This window comes from Cibotium barometz, chromosome 13, assembly GCF_041138505.1.
Source record: "Cibotium barometz isolate CiBa-2024 chromosome 13, ASM4113850v1, whole genome shotgun sequence".
In the NCBI taxonomy this organism is placed as follows: Eukaryota; Viridiplantae; Streptophyta; class Polypodiopsida; order Cyatheales; family Cibotiaceae; genus Cibotium; species Cibotium barometz.
Window position 1 is genome coordinate 3,538,546 of NC_141058.1, and position 26,512 is coordinate 3,565,057.

General features: G+C 40.0%; 1 pseudogene; it reads left to right on the forward strand.

The window, feature by feature from the left end:
* The first annotated feature begins 12,196 nt into the window (after positions 1-12,196).
* On the forward strand, positions 12,197-13,356 carry LOC147632282 (uncharacterized; annotated as a pseudogene).
* The last annotated feature ends 13,156 nt before the right edge of the window (positions 13,357-26,512 follow it).

The following is a 26,512-nucleotide window of genomic DNA, read 5'->3' on the forward strand; positions in this document are numbered from 1 at the left end:
CACATAGGGGGCCTTGGGACCATACTGTCCACTTCTGTGCAAATGCCATTGGGACAACTGCTACTACGTAGTTCACCAACATTATGGGAAAACATATAAAGGAATGGGTAGAAGGCGGACTAAGGCCAACTGACACTATAGAGGATGTTTTGTCACCGCTAGTAGAAAGAGCCTTAAAACACACAAGGGAAAGAACAACTAGAGTCATCAATCAAGATACCGGTTAATCAATTGGGGCACTATTACAAAAGTGACGACACTAATGCTACAATCCCAATTCATCATAACGGGTACCAGGCACTGGCTATCCTGGATGGTGGGGTGGGGGTTAGCATCCTCACAAAACGGTGTTGGGAAAACTGTTGGGAAAACTCAATCTAAAAAGAGCAGATCTTATCATTAAAATGGAAAATAGAACATCTTCAAGGCCCATTGGGATTTTAGAGAATGTGAGACTCAAACTCTTTACGTTTTGCTACCATCATATATTTATAGTAATGAACTTTCTATGCCAACCAGACTTTTACGTTTTGCTACCATCATACATTTGTAGTAATGACTTTCTATGCCAACCAAACTTATATGACATAATATTGGGGAGACCCTTCATGAGGGAATCCCAATTGGTGCATGATTGGGCATTAGATCATGTGTATGTGCATAGGGATTCACAAATTCTAAAGATAGATCTAAGAACATGGAAAGCACACCCCATGGAAGCGCAACTGTTCGGTAATGATTCAATCACAAGCGAGCGGACCACATCCATACAAATGTGCCAACCCATGGTGGAGAATTCCAAAGTGGAAGAGGAAACGAAAATGTATGCATCACTTCCTCCTCTGGATTTTAGTGAAAACTGGATGCATGTACTAGCTACCATAGATGTGAGGCAACACTGAGGAAAGAATATGTAGAATCTGGAACTATTTCCACTACCTTTGCATGTATGGTCAATTGGCAAACCATTGATGAGGAATCAGAAGAGGACGTCTATAGCATAGAAGGGATTGGATCACAGGGGCGTACCAATGCCCAACACCTTAGAAGATGGCGAAAGTAGAAACGATATATTTCTCGACAAAATGCCCTACTATGAAGAAACAATATATTGCTCGACAAAATGTCCTACTATGAAGAAAACCTATGGATGCGCAGTGGCTGAGATACCTCGAAGCCACTAAGGTACACAACGAGTTTTCTAAGGATTGGGGTAAGGAATTGAGTAAGATATCACTTGAAGGGAAACATAGGGAGGAAGTCATTCTTTAAGAACCAAAAACGTTGAAGCTTACGAAAGCTGAGCACTGAAAACGAAACAAAGCTTTGGTAGAAGCTGAGCGAGCAAGAGGCCATGAAAGTTATGGCTAAAATAAAAAAGTGAGAATGAGGATAAAACAAACTTGCTTTCAGTACAAGACCATTTCAAAACCTACACAGTTGATAAACGAAAGGTGGTCTGACTAATGGCAAAAAGAGTTAAGGAAGATGGGTTGACCACATCATACGATGGCCCAGCTGAAGTCAAGGAAGTTGATATTACGAGACTAGGGGAGGAATCCAAACCTGTTTATATCACTATAAGGACTTGACTTCAGTTGATGAAAATGAGCTTGTTACTCTCCTTAAGGAGTTTAAGGATTGTTTCGCCTGGAACTACAAAGAGATGAAGGGTGTACCACCTAAGGTGGTGCAACATACGATCCCAATCATGGAAGGATCAAGACCAACCAGGCAAAAACCATACCAGATGAATCCTAAATATGCGGCAATTGTAAAGGAGGAAATTGATAAACTCATGCTGCGGATTTCATCTATGAGATAGAACATATGGATTGGTTGTCACTAATCGTAATAGTGCTAAAGAAGAATGGGAAACTTAGGGTATGTGTTGATCTTAAAAAGGTCAACCCAGCTGCTAGGAAGGACCATTATCCATTGCCCTATACGGAACACATTTTGGAGAGAGTAGCTGGTGAAGAAGCTTACAACTTCTTGGATGGATTTTCAAGCTACAATCTAGTGTCTATAGCACATCGGAAGACTAGAATAAGACAGCCTTCAATATAATGTGGGGGACGTTTTCTTACAAAGTCGTGCCTTTCGGTCTCACCAATGCCCCAGTAACATCCAATGATTAATGTGCACAACCTTCAAAGACTACTTACGCAGAAGTGGTTGTTTAGCAGAGAAAGACTTATTCTTTCTTGATTACTCCTCTTGTAAAAGTAAGCCCACCAACTCTTCAAACGAAAGTGGTATTTGATTTCCATGTATTGACAGAGTTAGTGATGCGTAAAAGTTTATGTAAGAAGGTGTAATGAAGTTATTGTTTTAAAGATCATCTCATCTATGTTCAATAATTTCTTCTGCAAGTCCTAAACCTTAGTGAGATTCTCTATCATACTATCTCCTTCTTGCATATCTAGCTTGTCCAATTGCTTCTTCAAGTAAGCAATATTGGCATCAATCTTTGATTGATACATAGTCTAAAGAACTTCTCATGCATGTTGTGTTGTTCTACATGATCTGATGTGTGGTGTAATTGACCGCTTTATTGTCAAAGCAATCACAGACCTAGCATGTGCACGTCCTTAACATCCCATCACTTTTACTTAGGACTTGGAGAGGTACCGGTGCAGTAAGTGGTGGTGGCTATGCTTCTCAACGCTCCTTACCATGGCCACACGTGGCAGGTGCAATACCACTAGGAGGATGAAATTCCTCGCCCCTCACCCACGGCCAGGCGTGGTAGGTGCAGTACCACCATGACAAAGCTCATCTATGGAAACATGATCCCAAAGATTCTTAGCAACAACCAAGATGTTCTTTACCATAAAACTCCATTGGGAGTAGATGGTTCCATCGAGCTTGTCCTCTCAGGACAATACCCCAAAAATGTCTTTATCTTGAGCTTGAGCCATACTGTCACATCATGCGCTTGGCAAATGAAACAACAAAACCACAAAAGCTATACACAAAGCTTCTCACCAAATCTCTGAGAATAAAATTCCATTTGACACAAAGCCAAGAACTGATGCGTGACAAAAAAAACCTGTTTACGTGTGTGACTAGAGATCCTTATAGTTGAAACTTATCCGAGGCTTTCCAAAAACCAACTTCTGATTTGTTGGCTCAAAACAAAATTTTGAGGGCACGAACAGCTTTGAAAGTGGGGTAAAGCCCAAAACACCAGCCAGGATATGTGCTCAAAAGTCTCCTAGATCGCCAAGTTTGCAATTAGGACCTTGAACCAGAAAAGCATCTGAAAAGTGCACATGCAAGATTATATGCGAGTACAAAACCTTAAGGAGATAATGCGTCCTTTCACACAAGATATCCAGGGGGAAAAACCCAAAGGAATAAAAAGTGCCCTTGGTATGCTCCATGTTCACACGTACTACCACTACACGAGAATCCTACAAAAAGAACCGTAAAAGAAAAATCTTGAGCTGAGGGTGGATGCAAGACATCTCCAAATGGTTCAATAAGTGGAATGCAAATCACTGATGCCTCCTTGGATCCCATGATCAATGAGGCATTCCTCCAACGACAATGCACGGAGGATCACACTTCATGTGCTACACTACTATCCACACTCATCCCTGCCTATAAGGCCACGTACATTCTTCTATGAGGAAAGAGAGGTTCCCGCACCCATCCCCATCTTGGCAACGATTTGCACATTGGCATGGCAATCCATCTTAGCTTCCATTCTCTCGTTGAGGAACGGGCAATGCACATTATGCCCCATGCGAGCGAGCCTGGTTGACCGAGCGCACCACACCCTTCTTGAATGTCTGGCCTTCGCTCCACTTCTTGGACCTCTTCACCAAGGCACACACCATCATCTCCCCAATTTTCCCTGTCTCATGTGGCTTATTTTTTGGACCAATGAATGTGCTCTTAAGATTGGCATTGGTTCTAGCACTTACCCTAGATGTTAAAGGGAAATAGAGACCATCCATCATCTCTTTATTACTTGCCCTATGAACTATGATGCTTTGCATCTCCTAAATAGTCTCATCTTGCCCTTCCACCCATCTGTTCTAAACTGGAAAGAATTGCTATTAGGAATCACGTTTCGTTGTTCAACAACTCTATTAAAGTTACATACTTATGGAATATGTGGATGCATAGAAATCAGTTTAGTGTTTCAACATAAAAAAGTTGACTTGGTACAAGGCCTGAGGCATTTCTTGACTATGCAGATGCGTAGTGCACTGAAGGAGGCAAACAACAAAATGCAGAATGAAATTACAGTACTAGAGGCAGGTTAGGCTTGTTGAGATATCGAGCTCTAGTGAGGCGGTGGACACTGATGACCCGCCTGGGGGATAGGCCCCGCACTTACACCACTGGCATGGTTGGTGAGATCTTGGGTGATATGCGGCCAGTGGGATGACAGGCTGTGTGACAGCCACTCTAGAGACTGGCATAGTTATAGCGCCAGCTCATTTAGTCGGGTTCACACTATAGAGAACCCGTGTATGTATTTGGTTGAGTACCTTTCATATTGTGTGTACTCTTATCTTTGTATATGGTGTGTTGAGTGTTGAGTAGAGAAGAAGAAGATTTTCAGCCTCTCACCTTGTGTGTTCTCTATTAGGGTTTTGTGAGTGTGTATGTGTGCTTGCAAGAGCTCAAGCTCTCTTCCCCCCTGCATCTTTTCATGGTATCAGAGCCTGGTTCGTGCTAAGGGCTGAGCTGCAAGCAAGAGAACCACAGGAAGCGGTATGAGGGTAAGAGCTGCAACTACTCTTCCCTATTGTGTTGGTGACTACACCCTTGTCGGGAGCTCTACGGGAGGCACCGGCAAACGATCTCCGATTGAGGAGCTTTCTTCGCGGGAGTGAAGCTACAGGGCAACTATACGCGTTTTCGGACTGAATTTTTTGGGCCGAAAACGCGTTTCGGGCGCGTCTGGACCTCCGTTTTTCAGAAAGCAGGCGATTTCGAGCACTGCGGGTAAGTCATCGATTCTCTGCAGAACTCTGTTTTACGAACTGCAGGAAGACAGATTGACTGTGCAGACACTGTGGGTGCTGCAAAGAGGTCTACAGTTGCTATTGGGTGTATGTATGCACATTGAAGTCACAGGTTGTGACATTTGAGTACTACAGTACCGCTGTGCAGAAATTACTGTAGGTTGTGCAGAAAAACCAGAGTGCAGGTTCTGGTAAAATTGTGTGTTTGGCAAGATGTCTAATGATGGCATAACACAGATTGTGGCTGAGAAGCTGGATAAGAATAACTTCCATGCTTGGAGGTTCAGGTTAACGAATTTCCTGATGGGAAAAGGCTATTGGGACTACATAGAAGGAGAGCATGAAGAGGCACCGGAGATACCGGATATAAATCCGACTGCTGCAGATGTGAAAGAGTTCAAAGACTGGAACCAAGGAGCCAGGAAAGTAATGTATTGGCTATCCATTAGTATACAGGACACCATGATTGGGCATATTCAGGATGCCAAGTCCCCCAAGGAGGCATGGGACACCTTGGTAAAGCTGTATGAAACAAATACCAAGGCACGTAAGATACAGTTGAAGAATGAACTTCATACTGTGGAGAAAAAGAGCATGTCTGTGAATGACTATGCGTTGAAGATAAAGGGTATTGTGGAATCCCTTGCATCTATTGGTGTGTCAGTAGATGATGATGACAAGGTGGAAGTCTGTCTACGTGGTCTCGGGCCACAATACAAGGCGTTCAAGATGTCTATTCAGACTTGGGAAAACATTCCCAACTTTACAGATTTGGTGTCTATGCTGATTATCGAAGAGAAGAGCTTGGGTGAAGACCAACAGTCTTCACAAAGCAAAAACAGTTCAGAGCAACAGGCCTTCTACACGAGTTCAGGAAGAGGACGAGGTAGAGGAGGCCGTGGACGCGGTCAAGGAGGTGGCCGAACAGGTAATCAGAATTATGGCCAGCAGCAGCAGCAACAACAACAACAGTCCCAGAATCAACAACAACAACAACACGCAGGTGGAAGAGGCAGATTCAGAGGCAGGGGGAGTCAAAGAGGCCGTGGAAATTGGCAAAGGCAATATAATGATGCACGTGAATGCTACTATTGTGGTAAGCCAGGACATGTGCAGTCAGAATGTTATAAGAAGCAGGCTGACATGCAAAATGGGAAAGTGCAGCAAAACAACTATGCATCCTCAAGCAGAAATAATGAGGACAATGAAAGGTTGTTTGTTATGCAGCATGTTGTGAATGCCATGTCTGAAAATGCTGATGCAGCACAAAAAGATAATGTATGGTATGTGGATTCAGGCGCTTCGAACCACATGACGAGTCATGGGGAGTGGTTCAAGGAGATGAAGAACCCGGAAAGACCAGGTTTTGTGGAAACAGGGGATGACACTGCTCATCCAATTGCCCACGTTGGAGATGTGCCATTATCTATGCAGGATGGCAAAGTGAAGTACCTTGCAGATGTACTTCATGTACCGAACATAACAAAGAATCTGGTTTCAGTTGGCCAGATGATTGAGCAGGGTTTGCAGGTTAGGTTTTACCCTGATGGGTGTTATGTCGAAGACTTTAAAGACAAGTGCAGGTTGGTTGCAAAAGGCAACAGAGTGGGCAGAATGTTTACGTTGGATGTAGACATGCCTGAAATGAGTGCTGCGATGTTTGCAAATGGTTCAGGAGTTGTTGCAGACACAGACATATGGCATAAAAGAATTGGACATGTAAATGTGCAGAGATTGAAGTCTATGCAAACAAAAGGAATTGTGACAGGGCTGCCAAAATTTAAAGTGGAAGGTATGCAGAAAATATGTGAAGCATGCCAATTTGGGAAGCAAACAAAGCATGTGTTTCCACGTAACAGATATGTGAGCAGAAATGCACTAGATGTTGTGCATTCAGATGTATGGGGTCCTACGAAGACCGTGTCTATGGGAGGCTGCAGGTACTATGTCACTTTCATTGATGACCACACAAGGAAAGTGTGGGTATATTTCATGAAGGAGAAGAGTGAGGTTTTCACTCACTTTCAGAATTTCAGAGTTTTGGTTGAAAAGCAAACAGGAAAATATGTCAAGTGCCTAAGGTCAGATGGAGGGGGAGAATACTTCTCCAATGAGTTCTCTGAATTTTTGAAGAAGAATGGAATTCGGAGACAGTATACATGCAGATACACTCCGCAGCAAAATGGAGTTGCTGAGCGGAAAAACAGGCACATTGCTGAGATTGCGCGGGCATTGATGGAAGAGAAGAATATACCGCATTGCTACTGGGCTGAGGCTGTTTCTACAGCAGTATACACCATGAACAGGACTCCAACTGCAGCCATACATGATGTAACTCCAGAGGAGAGGTTTACTGGCAGAAAACCAGATTTGTCTCATCTGAAAGTCTTTGGATGCATTGCATATGTGCATGTGCCACATGAGCTGAGAACTAAGCTGGATCCGAAAGCTGAAAAATGTGTGTTTATTGGATATTCCCTTGAGCAAAAGGGATACAGGTGTTATAACCCTGCTACACGTGAGTTGAGGGTAAGCAGGGATGTTGTTTTTGATGAGATGAGCAGCTGGTATGCTGCTGAAAAAGAAGCTGTTGGGGCTGATGTGAGTGGAAGTGTGGTTGCACAGAATACAGGTCAGCAATCACAGTCTTTGAGTGGACCAGGAGAGTCCTCATCTAGTGGGTCTGTTGATAGACCATGGAGTGGCAGGCTGCGTCATAATACCAGCCCTGCAAATGTGATTAGTACATCACGTAAAGGAAAAGAGAAAGTGGTTGAGCCCCTTGGTATGCCTGACATTTCTGCAGGGCATTCTCATGTTGATGGAGAGTCTAGTGGCTCAGATATGAGCCTTGATGAGGAGCTTGGGATCCCAGCTATGAGAACACCTGGTGTAAAGAAGGCTATGGAAGCCATGAATGAAAAGCTGTGAAGATCAGGGAGAGTGAAGAACCCTGTGCAGAGATTTACATATGATGGTTATGTGGCACATCACTATGCATATATGGCAAAGGTTGTGCAGGTTGTTGAGCCCCCACATGCATTGATGAGGCTGTTGGAAATGTGCATTGGGAGAAAGCTATGGATGAAGAGATGGATGCACTATATGGAAATGAAACTTGGGATTTAGTGCAATTGCCTGAAGGCAAGAAAGCCATTGGATGCAAGTGGGTGTACAAAGTCAAACATAACAGTGATGGGAGCATAAACAGGTACAAGGCTAGATTGGTAGCCAAAGGATATGCGCAGACATATGGGATTGATTATGAGGAAACTTTTAGCCCAGTTGCCAAGATGGCAACGGTGAGAGTTGTGATAGCAGTGGCTGCGTCAAAGCAATGGTCTTTACATCAGATGGATGTAAAGAATGCATTCTTGCATGGGGATTTGCAAGAAGAGGTGTATATGTTGCAGCCACCAGGATATGAGGATGTGGGTCACCCCGAGCATGTTTGCAGGTTGAAGAAAGCCTTGTATGGCTTAAAGCAAGCACCAAGAGCATGGTCTGACAAGATTTCTGAATATCTTGTCACTATTGGCTTTCATGTAGCCAATGCAGATTTCTCATTGTATGTGAGACATGGTGATAGAGGAGTTGTGCTTGTCGTCATCTATGTAGATGACTTGATCATTACGGGGGACCATGATGCAGAGATCTTTGATGTAAAGATCTTGCTTAGACAGAAGTTTAAGATGAAGGATCTGGGGGAGCTCAGATATTTCTTGGGCATTGAGGTGATTAGGTCACCACATGATATTGGATTACTGCAGAGACAGTATGGTTTGGACATGTTGTCCAAGTATGGTATGACAGGCTGTAAGCCTATTTCCGTGCCATTGGATCAGAATGGCAAGTTGAGTGCAGATTCAGGAGAGATCTTGGAGGATCCTACTATGTATAGGAGCATAGTAGGAAGTTTGATCTACATGACGATCACCAGACCAGATTTGAGCTATGCTGTTGGGTTGGTGAGTCAGTTTATGCAGGTTCCACGGAAACCGCATTTGGATGCAGTGAGACGCATACTGAGGTATGTGAGGTCTACTTTGCAATTTGGACTATTCTATGAGACTGGGACAGAGATATGTGTACATGGGTACACAGATGCTGATTGGGCTGGTAGTATCTCAGATAGAAGATCTACCAGTGGATTCATGTTTTCTTTGGGGAGTGCTGCTGTGACTTGGAGCAGCAAGAAGCAACCTACGGTTGCTCTATCGAGTACAGAGGCCGAGTACAGAGGAGCTGCTATGGCAGCATGTGAGGTAGCTTGGTTGAGAAAGCTACTTGCAGATTTGGGTCTATCAGTGGATAGACAAGTTGTCATTTTCTATGACAACATTAGTAGTATACAGTTGGCCAGGAACCCAGTCTTTCATGCTCGTACGAAGCACATAGAGGTCCACTACCACTTCGTCAGAGAGAAGGTCTTGGCAGGAGACCTTGACCTTGTTTATGTCAGCACAGAGGATCAGGTAGCTGACATCTTCACCAAAGCATTGGGTACAGAGAAGCTCCGCAGATTCAGGGCTTCGCTTGGTGTACATGAGATGGAGTTGAGCTCGAGGGGGAGTGTTGAGATATCGAGCTCTAGTGAGGCGGTGGACACTGATGACCCGCCTGGGGGATAGGCCCCGCACTTACACCACTGGCATGGTTGGTGAGATCTTGGGTGATATGCGGCCAGTGGGATGACAGGCTGTGTGACAGCCACTCTAGAGACTGGCATAGTTATAGCGCCAGCTCATTTAGTCGGGTTCACACTATAGAGAACCCGTGTATGTATTTGGTTGAGTACCTTTCATATTGTGTGTACTCTTATCTTTGTATATGGTGTGTTGAGTGTTGAGTAGAGAAGAAGAAGATTTTCAGCCTCTCACCTTGTGTGTTCTCTATTAGGGTTTTGTGAGTGTGTATGTGTGCTTGCAAGAGCTCAAGCTCTCTTCCCCCCTGCATCTTTTCAAGGCTTACCGCATGGAAATGGACATTAGCAAAAAGCTTGGTGTCACACTAAGAAGAGGGAAGTCATGGAAATGGCGCACAAGGATCATCAAATCATTAAACTACAAGCTTCTTTGTGTACATGAAGTTTTTTTTTCTTTAAATGTTCGTTTTGTGGTAAGTTAGGCTTGCTCATAAAAAGTGCAAGTTGCGAGGCAGAATAAGAACGCATAGCTACAAACATTCTTAGCATGTTCTTTTTCGAGAATATCTATCGAAAAATAATGGGATTGAGCGGTAGCCCATTTGGGAAGGGTGTTAACGGGATCAAACTCCCTCGGTGATTCCTAGGGGCCTCTCAGCTCATGTTTGAGTAGTCGCTAATGACTTAAAAAAAGAAGAAAATGAATTGAAAAGAAAATTATTGGGATTAAGGCGCGACAATATGTACATAGAAAATTCCAATCTTTTTAGACAAGTTCTATGTCAATTTTTCACTCTTCATAAAGAAGAAGAAAAGCATTTAATGCCAAGCCCAAGGATTATGTCAAGAAGGCCTGATATTACATAGGTGCTAGAGTAAGCATGTATCAAGAAGGGGGCCTTATGGAATGGTCATGACACAATGTTCTCAAATTTTGTAAAATCAAAGTGTACTTTTTACTTGTGGGATGGCTGCTGTGTATATTTGCACAACATTTTGGAGGTTTACTTGTGAGGTGCATGTGACAATGGCTTAGAATAGAGTTCATTAGGTGCGGAGATTCATATTATTACAATTGCAACACATTTTTTGGAATTAGTTGACATGCCATACAGTGGCTATAGGACTCTGAGTACATTCAAGAACCCGACTCCCAAGTCCCCACCCACCTTTTCACACATTGATCAAATTATGTACATCAAGTATTTGTGGGGTCTAGGCTTGTGTGAGGTATGTATGTATGTATCTGTGGTGTCTAGGCTTGTGTGATGTATGTATGGATACCATGTATGTGTTTGCATGATTATTTGTGTGTGTGTGTGTGTGTGTGTGTGTGTGTGTGTGTGTGTGTGTGTGTTTTTTGGGGGGAAGGGGGGGCGGGGGGTGGGGGGAAAAGATATTAGCACCTCAACAAAGATACATTATGGCCTTTTTCTTTCATGGTGGAATGAGAGGAACCCTCAGTGGCACCTTCTCGAAGTGATCATTGTTGGGCTTTTATGCATTAATGTGTTTGAAACAGCCAGGCCTTAGAGGTTTGAGTTGTTAAAAACCTCTCCATAGTAGGTGTTTGAACATTGGAAGGGGTCAATGTGTAGGTTTATGTAAGCAAGAAATAATTTCAAATTTAGCACTTAAGAGGTCATTTAATAAGCAAACACTAATGTGTAATCAGAGCTCTTGAGATTGTGTTGGCAAACATTTGCAACTCTATTGTTATTCACCTTATTTTCCCTTTGATAGGTTAGAGAATCGTTTGGGACTTTCCATTGAATTGATATTCGGACTCCACTTACCTGAGTGCACCAATAATCCACCGTTGAACATGATTGGGGTAAAACAAACCGAAACATCCACTTCTCAGAGCATAGCAATAGCACATGTCAACACCGGTTGTGATGGCTAATAAGACGGTTGTCCTAGAAGAAAGAAATGCTACTTCAATATCAGAGTCCAAAAAGAATAAGAAAACAAGAAGGAAGAGATTCATAAAAGACAAAAAGACCAACCCTAGTTCCAAAACAAACATTGGGATGGATGAGGATCCTGTGTACACAAATAACACAAATGTTGTAGACTCAGACTCTATTGCCACAAAAGAAAACATTATGCCAAATGTAATTGTCATACAAAAAAACCATGGAAACCAAAACAGAGAAACCCATGGAGAGTCAAACGGGAAAATGAAAGAAAAACCAAAGGAAAAACCTAAGAAACACTAAAACCTACACCAAAAGAGACTCCAAGAGAAAACAAAAAGGTGCAAAGACAAATTGAAAAACCCAAACAAGTCCAAACTCAAACACAAAAACCACACAAGATCAAACCATGAGCATATTTTGACCCCAAGAAGAAAATTGCTCAGGTCAAAGAATTGGTAGGTTTGGTAGAAGAAGCTTAAGGGAAGCTAGAGCTTGTGCCTCAGCATGTGAAAATTGCAGACACAATCAGTCCTACGCACATACAATTTCCAAAACACTGCAAATCTTTAAATGACCCAAGTGCTATCCATGAGGAAAGTGAGTGCTTTTCCACTCCAAGCATAAATCCGAACCTTTTAAAGCGTATGTATAATGATGGAGTACCTGATCCCATTGAGGAATTGGAGATTCCATCTTCACCTGCTCCATCTCAAGGGAGGGAAGTGAGGGACAACCCATTAAACATTGCCAAATTGATGGATTTTATGTCTTCAAAAGTGAGGACAATTATCATGGCCAAATTGTGTGGAGACTCAGCACCATTCATAGCTCTAAAAGCTTTTCTAAATGGAGAAATTAATGTGGGATTACCACCATTTGCTGACATGTATACGTCCTATTCACAGGTTAGGACGTTAAGATAGACAACACCCCTATCGTAGAAGAGGAACAAAAGGCAGTTTGTTGAATACTGGTCAACAAGCTTGCATAATATTTTGAAGGTGATGAGTCTAATACAACTCTACCTGTCAAAACTATTGGGAATTGATAGGTAGACCCAAGCTTAACACAATAAACATAGTTGTCAAAATGGCCAATGGTACTCTTGCAAAACCCATTGAAACATTGAAGATCTTAAGATCAAGGTGCTTGGACATAGGATTAGACACACATTTATTATTATCGATTTCTCTAAGTAACCTACCACATATGCAATGATCTTAGGATGTCCTTTCATAAGAGAAGCTCAAATGGTGCGTAACTAGTCTAAAAAACATGTCTACTTGCAATTCCATCATTCAATCATTAGAGTTGATCTTGTGACTGTTCGTGTGCATCCTTTAGGGACTCAAACCATATTTGATAACCAATCAAACACCACAATCCATTCAGCTCCATTAAAATATTGTTACACTTGTTGCGAGCCCATGGATGTAGGGAAGGACTCGAGCCATATTTGATAACCAATTAGACAACACAATCCATTCAGCTCCATTAAAATATTGTTACACCTGCAAAGAGCCCATGGATGTAGGGAAGGACTCTCCCTATATGAATATTCTACCAGGAAAGGACTCTCCCTATATGAATATTGTTACACCTGCAACAAGGAGCCCATGGATGTAGGGAAGGACTCTCCCTATATGAATATTCTACTAGGAATGGATGCGTCTGATGAGGTTGATTGGGTACACTTAGCCTCACGATAGATACATGGGGTAATAGAGGAACAACCTATGTTACACTTGAGGGAGAGGAATTGCCCAAAAAATCTCATACCTATACACATGTTGAATGCTAAAGAATCAAGTGAAGACTCTTCACATGAGGATTATGAGACATGTAGCATAGGGGACTCTCAAAGTGAAACCTCAACCTCACACAACACAATTGAGAGTGATTGTGAGTAAAGGCTAAATCTAAATGGGATATGCCTTCTTTATAAAGTCCAAAACAAAAGAAAGAATGCAGAAAACGTGATAGGTTCAAAGATGCAAACCTAGACCCAACAAAATCCTATGTTGGAGAGGTCAAATAAGAACTACAACACGCATACATTTCATTGCGTGAAGTTACAGGTTAACCTAGCTCGTACATTTCATTGCGTGAAGTTACAGGTTAACCTAGCTTAGGAAGGGAGGAGTTCCCACTCATTTCTCTATCTTAAATCCCATCTACATAGTTTACTCCTCGAAATAGCCATCATTCTAATCACAAGGAGCCAATTGGGAAAACCTAATATTATAAAAATTAGTATTATCCCAATATGTACATATCTTATAGCATATATACATAATAAAAACATAAAAAACCCATAAAAAATCAAAAATCAAAAAAGTAAGAGAGAGGAGCTAATCTTTTGACAAAGAGAATGTGTAAAAACCCTATAAACTAACATGCATCTAAGTCCTTGGTTGATGAAAACCTATAAAAGGCATCACCAAGAAGTTAAGTGATGTGATGAAAACCAACAATTTGGCATCACTTGAGGTACTTCACAAGCTTCACAAGATGCATCTCCACAAGTCTTCAACAAATTCACTTTGGCATACCCTACCTCTCCGAATTTGGATGCGCCACATTTTCCTATATTGGACAAAGTGCTTCATCGCCATATCTTCACAACATCGACCAATCCTTTACATGTTGCAGAGAGTGTATTGTTGGTAATGCTGTTCCTATTGCTAATTTGGTAGCAATATAAGTTATTTAAGTATTTTATCATAACTTGATTGCTACTAACATCCATCATACTAAACTCTCATACTTGTTGGCATATGGGAATACGATAACGTACGAATGTAGCAATGGAAAGACCACAAGAGGGCTGGGAGATGGAGGAATGGCTGATATGTGCCTTGATGAAGAGATGAGGGGGAGACAGTGCCAGATGTGAGGGAAAGCTATGTGCTCAAGGAGAGTGTGGTGTTTGGATTCTCGAAGACGCATCTGGCATGATGTACATAGGTGGGAGAGATTCCTCTCCCATCCCTTGACATCCCGTCTTGATCCAAAGAGAGTGCCACACATGTTTTCAAATTCATAATAGGCTCTCTTAGGGACTTTGAGATGTCACATAGTGCGTTTATGGCACTTGTAGTTGGCTAGCACCTCAAGACCAAGATACTTGAAACTCTCTATCTCCTTGATGGGTGCATTGTTCTAGATAGCAAGCGGTTTCTCCATGTGAAGTGTTTTGGAAAGCATGACATTTGTTTTTTGTACATCGATCGTCGTCAAGCCACTATGTGAGCAAAAGGCATCAAGGATCACCATCATCCTTTGTGTATCTTTTGGCGTATGTGCTAAAAGGACCACATCATCTGCATAGAGTAAGAGCATGATTACCACATTTTCGATGATGACTACCTTGATCCCTTCTTGGTGTGCATACTCTTCAACCATATGTTTGAGTTGGTCTCAATACAAAGCCCAAAAGTATAGGAGAGAGTGGGAAACCTTGTTTGACTCCAATGTCACTCATCAAGAGAGTTTTGGATATACTTTCTCCCATATGCACTTGACAAACAATTCACTCACAAAACCTTGCTATGGCATGCATGTACATGAGAGGCACTTGGAGCACTTCCATCCTCTTCCTCCAAAGGTTATCCCGTAGAACCATGTCAAAAGTTTTCTTCAAATCCATACGGCAACAATACAAGCCTTTGCCTGCCAACCTACTCTCTTCCATTGGAACATGGAGGGTAACAAGATAATCGATGGTGCTATGTGCCCGGTGGAAATCGGACACATAGCACGTTATGCACCCTCCATGAGAACATGGAGGGTAACAAGATGATCCATGGTGCTATGTGTCAGGGATCTAATTTTCTAGGGAGATAAAATGTAAAGAACTTGTAAGAATTGATTTAATTCAAATAATTCATCAAACATCACATGCTCAACATATTCAAGAATTGAGAGAAAAATAAATAAAAAAATACTTAGCTCATAAAGCAGATTGGGTGCAATCATCCCCCCTCATGTGTGTATGGCCTATTTCCCCCACACATGAGTATTTACGAGATACTTTATTCCAATTTAGGCCATAGCCTCCAAAAATACAAAAAAGGTGATTTTCTTACACGACACTCTCTTATCTTCAAAAATAGAGTGTCCATAAATTGAGGCTTGGGTTTAAAGCATATCACACTTTACAAAAATATTAAAGATCAAGTCTATGCTTAATAAACTAAGGCTTTTCAAATAAATCAAAATGTGCATAAGCTAGCACATGTATATACAAAGCTTGTTTACAAAAATGGTGTGCCAAGTAATAAATTTGTGCAACTTCTCCTCAATCTTCGAAATCCTCTTTGCCTATAAAATAACCAACAATAAATTGGTGAAACAAATATTCCATAAGAATACAAACCATAGCCACACACATGTTTTCCAGGCCTACGTAACCCGAGAATCACCCCTACATACGAACCAACTGAAACAAACATTGGAGACCCAAACATATTCAATATCCACTAAACATGAAATGAATTATGAATTTGCCAATGAGAAGGTAGTTCAAGTTTATATGCAACATAATTAATTTTGTGAATCACCTTAAAAGGTCCATAAAATCTTGGGGCAAGCTTAACAGCTGGGAATTTGTCAACACTCTTAAGTCGACACTTTTCAATTCTTAGAAGTACATAATCTCCAAGTTCAAAAGATATGGCTTTATGTTTACGGTTTGCTTTCTTAATATATTTTTCTTGAGCATGAGCAGTATAATGTTTTACATCATTGAGAATGCTACTAAAATCGATAGTGAATTGATTAGCAGCTTCGATTTTGTGGGAAAGTCTAGTTGCCGAAATAGGCAAAGGTTTTCCATACACAGTTTCGAAAGATGCTCGACTAGTAGCCGAATGAGGAGTACTACTGTAAGCAAACTGGAGAAGGTGAATGTACCTATCCCATGAATGGGCAACATAGGTTCTAAGTAGATCCAAGATAGTACTATTAGTAACCTCAGTTTGTCCATTCATTTAGGGATGGAAAGCTGTGGAAAAATCTACTTTAGTGCCTAAGTTGGAGAATAGTGTGATCCAAAAGTTACTACAAAATCTTGAGTCTTTGTCAAAAACAATGACTTTTGAAAATCCGTGATGTTGTACAAAGATTTGTTTGATAAACATATTCGCAGCTTGTTGAGAAGTCAAAGTTTTCTTACAAGGTGAGAAATATGCTTGCTTACTTAAACAGTCAACTATAGTCCAAATCATATCATTATGACTCGATGTAGTAGGTAAACCTTTGATGAAGTCCATGTATATTTGTTCCCAAGTATCATTAGGAATCGGTAGAGGAGTAAGGAGTCCTTGGGTTTTACCTTTGTAACTTTTAATTTTCTGACAAACAGAACATTCAGCCACAAATTTTGCTACATCTTGTTTAAGATGAGGCCAATTGAATTCTCTAGAGATTAATTGTAGAGTAGCTGAAACACCTCGATGACCCATATATGGTGGTTGATGCATTTCCTCCCCAGTATGAATTGTCTGAAAGGTTGTGTAATACACTATCTCTTTTGGAAGAAAAGATAACCATCATGGCATGAATAATCACCAATAGGATTCCAATTATTGTCTCTAAGCTTAGTCCAAACTTCAGTAAAATTTGGGTATGTATCATAGGATTCTCTCATAGGACTCAATGGTTGACTTTGAATAACAAAAATATTGTGAACACTAGGACGTCTCCTTAAAGTATCTGCCACAACATTTTCTTTGCCTGGTTGATATTGAATCATGGGTTGAAAACTCTAGATAAATGAAACCCATTTGATATATCGATCAAAGATCAATGGTTGGGTCAACAAATGACGAATGTTTTGCTAGTCTGTCTTGATTAAGAATTCAAATCCCATTAAATAATGTTTCCAAAGTCTTAATGCATGAACAACCGTAATTAATTCTTTTTCATATATACTATAATTTCTTTCTGCTAGTTTAAGCTTACGACTTTCATAAGCAATGGGATGTCCATCTTGCATAAGAATAGCACCAAAGCCTTGCCCACTTGCATTAGTAGCTACACGAAGAATGGTCACTGAAAATCTGGTAGTGTAAGAACTGGTGCATGGATTAATGCTTTCTTAAGTTCAGTGAAGGAATGATCCTATCTACTAGTCCAATCGAAATGTCTAGCTTTCTTAAGAAGTTCAGTCAAAGGATGTGTAATGTATGCAAAATTTCTAACGAACTTCCTGTAGTAGCTATATAGTCCAAGAAAAGATCGAAGTTCATAAATATCACATGGTCTAGGCTAATTAGCAATGCTTTCGATCTTTTTGGAATCTACTTGAATACCATCAATAGAAAAAATGTGTCCTAGATATTCAATTTCTTCTTGAGAGAATTTGCTCTTTTCAAAATTGCCATACAGTCGATTCTCTTGAAGAAGTGAGAACACTTTTTCTAAATGATGTTCGTGCTCTTGACAATTCTTACTGAAAACTAAGATATCATTGAAAAACTAGTACTACAACAAAGTTTTGATATTTCAAGAATATCCTATTCATCATTCTGTTGAAAGTAGCTAAAGCATTAGTCAAACCGAATGGCATAACTAAAAACTCATAATGACCAGTTTGGGTTTTGAATGTAATCTTGAAGATATCCCCTTCGTCCATTCGAATCTGATGATAACCGGACTTTAGGTCAATCTTGTTAAGGACTTGAGCTCCCTTAAGCTTATCTAGCAAGCCATCTACTCGAGGTATCGGATATCGATTCTTAATAGTAATCTTGTTTAGTGTACGATAATCGATACACAATCGATATGTTCCATTCTTCTTTTTAACGAGAAGAACTGGAGCACCAAATGAAGAACTACCGGGTCTAATAAATTCTTTATCTAATAGTTCTTCGACTTGGCTTTGGATCTCTTTTTACTCAAGCATGTTGACTTTATAAGGAGCTTCACATGGCAGTGAGCTGCCAGGAATTATCTCAATTCTATGGTCTTTTGGACGAGGTCTTGGTAAGCTAGGTGGTAAATCATCTATGAAGCAATTAGAGAACTTAGAGATGAAAGGGTCATGAGACACATTTGATTTGGGGTCACCCTGAGCAGTAAGCTGGTTGACAAAAATAAAAAAATATCTTCTTCTTTTTTCGTACAGCTCTTTTTTTGCTTGAGTATGAGTCAAGAATGGGCCTAATTCACCATTGGTCTGACATTAAAGACAAATTTCTTGGTCACCTTCTATTAACCACATGGTATGTGTATCATAGTCAATCTGGGATTATGCTCACGTCTCCATGGTATACCTAAGATGACATCCACACCTTGCAGTAAGCTGGTTGACAAAAATAAAAAAATATCTTCTCCTTTTTTCGTACAGCTCTTTTGCCTTGAGTATGAGTCAAGAATGGGCCTAATTCACCGTTGGTCTGACATTAAAGACAAATTTCTTGGTCACCTTCTAAATTAACCACATGGTATGTGTATCATAGTCAATCTGGGATTATGCTCACGTCTCCATGGTATACCTAAGATGACATCCACACCTTGCAAAGGTGCCACTAGGAATGTTCTTTTTTCTTTTAGTGAACCCATCTGTAATTCTAAATCTTTAACCTCTTTTATGCAGTTGTACTTAGTACCTTGAAATGCAGCTTTTACTTTGTAACTAGAGTACAATGTATCTAGATTAGGTGCTTTCAATGCTTTTTCAAAAATGAAATCATGCAAACTACTATCATCATGCCATATAGAAATCAATTTTCCTTTTATTTTGCCTTGAATTCTCAATAAAGCATGAATTGAAAACTTACCTTCATCTGAATAGTCGAGATTAGAATTACCCTCTTGCTTGAAAGAATCTTTGTCGTCTTTGAAAGATTTGAATTCTCCTCTGAAATTTTCTCTTTTTGGCAAGGCCCTTCTTCTTCTTCTTCTTCTTTGAATCCCCTTGAATGCTTTAAAGGTAGGCTTTATAGGCTTTTAAAGCTTTTAACTTTGTATAGCTTACAAAGTTGTAATTACGTGCTCTCTCTTCTAAGGGTACTGCCAAGATGCGCCACAAAAGGAGAAGAGACATTAAAAAAAAAAGGCTTTATACTATAAAGCTTATAAAGCTTTATGTTTTAAAGCTACGCAAACGGAGCTGGAAAACCCGCGCAGCGCGGCTGTGGGAAGGAGAGAAAAATTCAGGCCGATTTCCGCAGTGCCACGGCCATGAGGGAGAGAATGAGTTGAATAATTTATTTATTTTTTTAATTAAGCCTTGCTGTCGCCCGATTGAAGAGAAGGGGGAGAAGAGATTTTAAGCTTTAGGAAAAAAAAAAAGAAATTCAGCCTCACAGGAAAAAAAAAAGCCATCAAACCCACTTTTTCCAAAATAGATTTATGGGAGATTATACACAGTCCAGTATGGATTTCTTCTTGTTGCAATAGTTTAGCAATCCAAAAGCTAAGCCTGATTCCTCTTCAATTGTAGACTTCATCCATGCAAATGGATCCAGAAGACAGTAAGAATTTAGGAAAACCGCTTTTCATGGAGAAAGTGGTTTTGTGGTTTTTATCCTTTGGTCTTTGCCCCTTGGGTAATAGATGCAACCCTTCCAAAAACCTTTGAATTAAGCTTTTAAGATTTCAATTCTTGTCTCCATCTTCCTAGATCTAGCTCTCATACCACTACACCACTCTATCATATCTAATTTTCTAGGGAGATATGATTTAAAGAACTTGCAAGAATTGATTTAATTCAAATAATTCATCAAACACCACATGCTCAACATATTCAAGAATTGAGAGAAAAACAAATAAAAAAACACTAAGGTCACAAAGTAGATTGGGTGCAATCATCCCCCCTCATGTGTGTATGGCCTATTTCTCCCACGGCCTATTTCCCCCACACATGAGTATTTACTAGATACTTTATTCCAATTTAGGCCATAGCCTCCAAAATTAAAAAAAAGGTGCTTGTCTTGCACGACACTCTCTTACCTTCAAAAATAGAGTGTCTACAATTTGAGGCTTGGGTTTAAAGCATATCAAGCTTTACAAAAATATTAAAGATCAAGTCTATGTTTGATAAACTAAGGCTTTTCAAATAAATCAAAATGTGCACAAGCTAGCACATGTATATACAAAGCTTGTTTACGAAAATGGTGTGCCAAGTAATAAATTTATCAACTTCTCCTCAATCTTCGAAATCCTCTTAACCTATACAATAACCAACAATAAATTGGTGAAACAAATGTTTCATAAGCATACAAAGCATAGATAGCCACACACATGTTTGAAGTAACTTGGAAATCATCCCTACATACGAACCAACTGAAACAAACATTGGAGACCCCAAACATACGTCAATATCCACCAAACGTATTATTCATAATTTGCACAAACGTAATTTGGCTTGACACAAAGATAATCCAAGCGTATTATTCAGAAAAATAAATAAAAAAATATTTAGCTCACAAACATAATTTGGCTTGACGCAAAGATAATCCAAGCATCCCCGAATTATCTAAGAGGATAGAATAATATTCTTAAGAGGGCTTAAAATATATTCACATAACACTATATGCCCAGTGGAAATCGGTTTGACCATTAGCACGTTTATTGTTGAGCTCCGCCCATGCACTTATCTTCGTTTCCATAATGCTTCCAAAAAAATTTGCCACTATGGTGCCGACCATAATAGTGTAGTAGTTACTCACATTGTTTGCATCTCCCTCCCTCCCCTCCCCTATGCAATGGTTTGATCCAATTCATGGTCATGCCCAATCATTGGGCATGCCATGTTGTAAAGCAAGGTTAAACATTGCGCAGATCCATCCATGTGTTTCTTCTCCCGTGTACTTGATCATTTTTGGTTTGAGACCTTGAGATGTATCGCTTTGTGAGTAGACATCTTTTCAAGCCCAATACAAATATCCTCGATAATAGTGAAGAAGGAGGGGGTATGTGAGAGGTGGCAATGGTGAGGCATCTTACTTGCTTCTACTCGAGAGTAAAGATTTTTGCATTGCACATACATGTCTGTGATAGTGAGGCTCCAATAATCTCCTTTTTCATTCCTCCAAAACTTCCCACATTAAGAAAGAGTATGTTGATGATATTTCTCTTTCTCAAGGTACGCATCAAGAGCAATCAAATGGGCTCATACAATTTGGCATTCTTTATCAGACCAACCTTTGCAGGCACTACGTTGATGTGCATGTTTATCTATTTGTTGCTTTGTGGCAGAGCATTTTTCAAGAGAGGTGTGTATGCCTAACATGTGGAGAGCCTTCCATACCATGCCCACAACCATAGATGCCTACATTGGGCGCGTTTGGAATCCACGTGGAGGGAACTGTGCCTTGTAATGAGATGGCTCTCTAGATATTCAAACATTTATCCCAGTGGAGGTCAATGCATAGTGCATAATGATCTGATTCAGAATTCCATGCTCCGAGAGTGAAGCGTTGTACATATGGCATTAACATTCTATGATATTAGAAGATAATAAACAACACTATCCCCATTGTACCTTCTACATGTGAAACTGTTAGTGTCTTTCCACTGCATGCTATTGCACATGATGCGGATCAGTGCTTTCCCATAGTGGTTAGGCTCTTTGGTATCCATGGAGACTTGATCACCAATGTGAACCTTGTAGTGTGTGGCATGATTTCTTGCATATCAAGTTGTTTTGACGCCATGCGCGCATTCATGTATACCATGATAATAAACTCCCCTTTGCATTTGTAGTGTGCAATTTCTTCTTTCAACTCGGCATAAGGGTGATCCCGATCAATATGCACATAAAAACTAGAATCTTGGTGTGGCATGTAGCATCCTACCACAAAGATGAGTGAGCCATCGGCAATAGTGAGTTGTGTCCACAAGAATGATTTATGTATGTCCTCTTTGACAACTATTACATCCAAATGCAAATCACATTCTACCATACATGCTAAACCTCCATTACCTCTGCATTCCGCTACCAAAACAAAGTGTACGCAAAATTTTATCATGCCGTACAACTTGAACAAAACTACAAATAAAGAGAAAAAGCCTAAGCATTATGGGAGGTGGAGGCAGGGTGGCTGCAATTCGAGGGTTGGAAACTCCTAGATGATGGCTTTAGCATTGCAGTATACCGCCCATTTACTTGCTTCACGAGCTTCTTTCACCTTCTTAAGTTTTTCGCCATTGTATTTGAGTTGGGTAGGGGTCAACTCCTTGATGATCCTCATAGCTTGGTTCCTTGAGAAGGCGTGATTATTGTAGACGCCCCATTTTAGGCTTGAACTTGACGATGCCATGGGGAACACGCTCGTCTCACCCACCTATCACAGTAGAGATGGTTGCTCATTTCCTCCACTGCCTCGATGTGTGCTGGAGGCTTGAGTATCTCACGGTCGATGTGTACTATTGTTGAGGGAGGAAATGATCTTGTGGAAGTTAGCCTTGTCAACAGCAGTCCACGATTGTGTCATGCCCTCAATGTGGACTACTTTGAGAGCGGCTTGCTCTTATAAGCAATGCTCCGGGATTGTTGAATCTACCTTTGGGTACACTTGCTTGTTGTTGGCGATGCGTAGGGCCGCGTTCTCGACTTGGGTCACCACACCACACCATGAGGAGGGTGTTTTCCACGAGCTATGAGAGGCAGGGGTTCTCGGAGAGAGGCCAAAGACATGTCAACCCCTCTCGGAGATGGAGAGGCTCTAACCCTTTGGAAACCTAATCACCAACTTTTTGTATTGTGAAAAGGACAGTCACCTGTAAATAAAAGAAAGCCCTAAGGATTGTGGAGAAGAGGCTTACAATGGCCAGGCGAGACCCAAGAGTTGCGGACTATGGACTTCCCCCCAAACCCACTTGCACCACAATCTTTGTGTAGTAGACCTGCTCCCGATTCTCGCTACCCGCTGTTAGCTGACTGTCTATGCACTCAAGCTACTGCCTTCTATCGCTACCCAAGAGGGCTCCTTTGCTGAAGGTAATCTGTCGACGAGCTTACACCTAGGGGGAGTCGTGACGCGAGAAGAAGATCCTCTAGCTGCCTCGTCACTCAAAGGCACGGGCTCTATAAGATTCCCTCCAAGAGAGATCCATGGCTCTATAAGATTCCCTCCAAGAGGGATCCATGGCTACAAATAAGCATCGCGATCCCGACAACTTTGGAACGTTGATTCGCTGTCAAAAATGAACTAGGGGAAGCGATCTTGTAGGGTGAACTAGGAGTGAACTCTAAGGGAGGGGGAGGGGCTTGGGACTTAGAATTTTTTTGAGAAAGTACAAAAGAGGATTTGAACTCGCTACTTGCATTTTGGAAGTGAAACATCTAAGCACTATGCTGTACTTTCTAGCAATAGGAAGTTAGGAGCGCAAAATATTTTTTGATTCTGCTAAAAAACTAATCTTCCAATCCCCTTATTCACCCCTAGTTCACCGTGAGTTTATTCCTCTAGTTCACTTTTATATCAAACAGTGCACATTGTTCCCGATCATGACCCCTAATTGTAGCCGTAGATCCCTCTTGGAGGACCTGTGCCATTTAGTGATGAGGCTCTAGCTGTGAAGAGAGAGAGAGAGAGAGAGAGAGAGAGAGAAGAAGAAGAAGAAGAAGAAGAAGAACCAGCAATTAGCACTAATGATGTGCCCATGTGAGGTAGGAGCAGTTCTAGTAGTGTGGCTTGGAAGTATAATGTGGGCAAGATGGGGTGAACCATGCCTATAGTTAGGCCTAAGGGGCACCTATAGAAAGGGCACCCACATGATAAAGCTGGGCGTCATAAACAGTTGTAGTACATACAAATGGACAACCAAGTGCCCTAAAAAAAAGACACGTCCACCACAAACATGTCCATGCAATAGTAATGCTATATAAGCCTCAAAATTACAATGAGACAAATGGCAAAAATAAAATAGAAGGAATTGAGCGGGTGATAGGGAAGATGGCCGTGTTGAAGTTTTGCATATTTAAAAAGAGAGCCAAAAGTGATCAACATGCATCATGTACAAATAAATAGTACTTCAAGCTTATCTAAATGTCATGGGATTATGTCTACATCTTCTAAACTAATAGGCGTGAATTGTGCATTGAATTTGACTTTCTTATTGGCAATAAGCCAATGCACAATATCACGAATCACAATGTCTGTCTCACTCCCAGGCTTTTCGTGTACTTTGAGTAGTTTTTAAAACTACTAGTCTCCTTCTTTAGATTGACATATGTACTCTTGAGAGAAAAGTACATGTCTTGAATTGTATGCACTCTCATGCACTTCAATAAGGTTGTCTCCATATCCTCCTCTGAAATGTGGCTTACCTACATTCATGATAATAAATATATATAACTTTAAAGAATATTCAATTTACCTAAATGAAAACATTCAAAATAACAAACTTATAATAATATCACTTACTTGTAAAGGTTCACATGATGCCTCTACATTTGACTTTTCAATGTGTTCTAAATCCTAATTGAAATAACAAAATCAAACCCATCATGTTAAAAATAGGAGAATCATAACATAGTATATCTATCTACAAATTAAAATGGTTTTCGGTCTAACATTTTCACTCTTTTGGTGAATTCTTTCTTTCAAGTGAGTTTTCATTTTCTCACTCACCTTTGGAACAAGCCAAAAACTAGCAGTAATAATTACAAAAGAAAAAAGAGAAAGAAAAACAAATAGGAGTACAAAGAGATAGCAAAAAACTTTTGTAATTTTTTCATTACCTTTCACTTTTTCTCAGTGAAACCTCATTTTTATACTTAGCCAAAATCAACATTGGATCCTATATGTACAACAAAATCTTAGAATAAATATTGAGTACTTATTCAAATATACAAAGAAAAAACTTAACCAAACCTTGTCTTCACTCGACATATATACTCTTGCTTCTTGATTTCTTATGGCTCTCACTCTTTTTGATGTGTCATGATGTAGTAGCTTAGTCAAGGAACATTTATTCTCCTCCATTGTTGTATTATAATAATCCTGGTTTATAAGAAGATGTTATCAAAATAACATAGAATTTTAAAAATAGTAGTTGTAAAATCAAATCATTATGTGGACTAAGAGGAATACACCTCATCGGATATACAATGCTACAGCCCTTCAAAGATATTTATCCCGAATATAAAGTTATCCATCTATATAGAAGAGCATATGTTTAATAAAAAACCAAAAGAAATCCTGCTTAGAATAAAATCACTTCTATAATATGCATTCTCCATGGGATGATCATTTTTTATCGCATTAATGTAAGGAGTGCTAGCTTGAAGCTCAAAGTTTGTTTATAAAGTTTACATTTGCAATAAAATATTTCAAACAAAGCGTTCAAAACATGTAACATTGCATAAGTTACTATGCATGATTCAAAGAAATAAACATTACACATTCTCATTATGATACATCATTCTAGCTCTTACCTCTTCATAAGAATGATTATATATATTCTTGAAGATTGAGTGTGTTAGCTTTAAGACCATGACATGGAAAATAACATTAAAGTTAAAATTAGAACCACATAAATATATAATATAAACACACAAATGTAAAAAAGAGTTTTACATAGGAAAAGAAAATAACAAGTTTAGTTCTTTTACCTCTTCATTAGAATTAATATTTCCTTAAAGAGTGTATATAATATAATATAAACACACCCATGTAAAAAAGAGTTTTACATGGGAAAAGAAAATAACAAGTTTAGTTCTTTTACCTCTTCATTAGAATTAATATTTCCTTAAAGAGTGACTGCAAGCTCCAAGACCTATGAATACAAAATGACAAAAATTTGATAAACTATATACTAAGCTTCTTAAACCATAATGCATATAATATACATTAACATTCTTAAAGAATAATGTATAACACACACACACACACACACACACACACATAGAGTTGAAGCATAGAATTAATGGTTAAAAAACTATGAAATATACTTACATGAAGTGATGAGCTATCATCCATGTCATTACTTGCTTCATCTAT